The sequence below is a fragment of the Hippocampus guttulatus genome, unplaced genomic scaffold, assembly GCF_054856545.1.
Source record: "Hippocampus guttulatus isolate MCC_2025c unplaced genomic scaffold, RoL_Hgut_1.0 HiC_scaffold_25, whole genome shotgun sequence".
NCBI lineage: Eukaryota > Metazoa > Chordata > Actinopteri > Syngnathiformes > Syngnathidae > Hippocampus > Hippocampus guttulatus.
This window is the reverse complement of record NW_028233884.1, coordinates 1,012,055-1,015,272: the sequence shown is the minus strand read 5'-3', so window position 1 is coordinate 1,015,272 and position 3,218 is coordinate 1,012,055.

Sequence of the window (3,218 nt, the reverse complement as noted above, 5' to 3'; positions counted from 1 at the left end):
GCCTAAATGAGCATTAATTTGACCACACAACTCATTCCTATGAAGATACATTCAAACTCACAAAACGTGCTCAGCTCGGGCTGAAAATGCATTTAAAGCAATAAAAACTCAAATTGAGTGTCACACCTAAACCAAAGGACTTATGCACACACTTCAACATGTATTTTGTTCAGGATGACCTCCTGAAACCCATATGAGCATTAATTTGACCACACAACTCATTCCTATGAAGATACATTCAAACTCACAAAACGTGCTCAGCTCGGGCTGAAAATGCATTTAAAGCAATAAAAACTCAAATTGAGTGTCACGCCTAAACCAAAGGACTTATGCACACACTTCAACATGTATTTTGTTCAGGATGACCACCTGAAGCCTAAATGAGCATTAATTTGACCACACAACTCATTCCTATGAAGATACATTCAAACTCACAAAATGTGCTCAGCTCGGGCTGAGAATGCATTTAAAGCAATAAAAACTCAAATTGAGTGTCACGCCTAAACCAAAGGACTTATGCACACACTTCAACATGTATTTTGTTCAGGATGACCTCTGAAGCCTAAATGAGCATTAATTTGACCACACAACTCATTCCTATGAAGATACATTCAAACTCACAAAACGTGCTCAGCTCGGGCTGAAAATGCATTTAAAGCAATAAAAACTCAAATTGAGTGTCACACCTAAACCAAAGGACTTATGCACACACTTCAACATGTATTTTGTTCAGGATGACCTCCTGAAGCCCATATGAGCATTAATATGACCACACAACTCATTGCTATGAAGATACATTCAAACTCACAAAACGTGCTCAGCTCGGGCTGAAAATGCATTGAAAGCAATAAAAACTCAAATTGAGTGTCACGCCTAAACCAAAGGACTTATGCACACACTTCAACATGTCTTTTGTTCAGGATGGCCTCCTGAAGCATAAATGAGCATTAATTTGACTACACAACTCATTCCAATGAAGATACATTCAAAGTCACAAAACGTGCTCAGCTCGGGCTGAAAATGCATTTAAAGCAATAAAAACTCAAATTGAGTGTCGCGCCCAAACCAAAGGACTTATGCACACACTTCAACATGTATTTTGTTCAGGATGACATCCTGAAGCCTAAATGAGCATTAATTTGACCACACAACTCATTCCTATGAAGATACATTCAAACTCACAAAATGTGCTCAGCTTGGGCTCAAAATGCATTTAAAGCAATGAAAACTTAAATTGAGTTTCACGCCTAAACCAAAGGACTTATGCACACACTTCAACATGTATTTAGTTCAGGATGACCACCTGAAGCCTAAATGAGCATTAATTTGACCACACAACTCATTCCTATGAAGATACATTCAAACTCACAAAACGTGCTCAGCTCGGGCTAAAAATGCATTTAAAGCAATAAAAACTCAAATTGAGTGTCACGCCTAAACCAAAGGACTTATGCACACACTTCAACATGTATTTTGTTCAGGATGACCTCCTTGAAGCCTAAATGAGCGATAATTTGACCACACAACTCATTCCTATGAAGATACATTCAAAGTCAGAAAGCGCGCTCAGCTCGGGCTGAAAATGCATTTAAAGCAATAAAAACTCAAATTGAGTGTCAGACCTAAACCAAAGGACTTATGCACACACTTCAACATGTATTTTGTTCGGGATGACCACCTGAAGCCTAAATGAGCATTAATTTGACCACACAACTCATTCCTATGAAGATACATTCAAACTCACAAAACGTGCTCAGCTCGGGCTGAAAATGCATTTAAAGCAATAAAAACTCAAATTGAGTGTCACGCCTAAACCAAAGGACTTATGCACACACTTCAACATGTCTTTTGTTCAGGATGGCCTCCTGAAGCATAAATGAGCATTAATTTGACTACACAACTCATTCCAATGAAGATACATTCAAAGTCACAAAACGTGCTCAGCTCGGCCTGAAAATGCATTTAAAGCAATAAAAACTCAAATTGAGTGTCGCGCCCAAACCAAAGGACTTATGCACACACTTCAACATGTATTTTGTTCAGGATGACATCCTGAAGCCTAAATGAGCATTAATTTGACTACACAACTCATTCCTATGAAGATACATTCAAACTCACAAAACGTGCTCAGCTCGGGCTGAAAATGCATTTAAAGCAATACAAACTCAAATTGAGTGTCACGCCTAAACCAAAGGACTTATGCACACACTTCAACGTGTGTTTTGTTCAGGATGACCACCTGAAGCCTAAATGAGCATTAATTTGACCACACAACTCATTCCTATGAAGATACATTCAAACTCACAAAATGTGCTCAGCTTGGGCTCAAAATGCATTTAAAGCAATGAAAACTTAAATTGAGTGTCACGCCTAAACCAAAGGACTTATGCACACACTTCAACATGTATTTAGTTCAGGATGACCACCTGAAGCCTAAATGAGCATTAATTTGACCACACAACTCATTCCTATGAAGATACATTCAAACTCACAAAACGTGCTCAGCTCGGGCTAAAAATGCATTTAAAGCAATAAAAACTCAAATTGAGTGTCACGCCTAAACCAAAGGACTTATGCACACACTTCAACATGTATTTTGTTCAGGATGACCTCCTTGAAGCCTAAATGAGAGATAATTTGACCACACAACTCATTCCTATGAAGATACATTCAAAGTCAGAAAGCGCGCTCAGCTCGGGCTGAAAATGCATTTAAAGCAATAAAAACTCAAATTGAGTGTCACACCTAAACCAAAGGACTTATGCACACACTTCAACATGTATTTTGTTCGGGATGACCACCTGAAGCCTAAATGAGCATTAATTTGACCACACAACTCATTCCTATGAAGATACATTCAAACTCACAAAACGTGCTCAGCTCGGGCTGAAAATGCATTTAAAGCGATAAAAACTCAAATTGAGTGTCACACCTAAACCAAAGGATTATGCACACACTTCAACATGTATTTTGTTCAGGATGACCTCCTGAAGCCTATATGAGCATTAATTTGACCACACAACTCATTCCTATGAAGATACATTCAAACTCACAAAACGTGCTCAGCTCGGGCTGAAAATGCATTTAAAGCAATAAAAACTCAAATTGAGTGTCACGCCTAAACCAAAGGACTTATGCACACACTTCAACATGTATTTTGTTCAGGATGACCTCCTGAAGCCCATATGAGCATTAATTTGACTACACAACTCATTCCT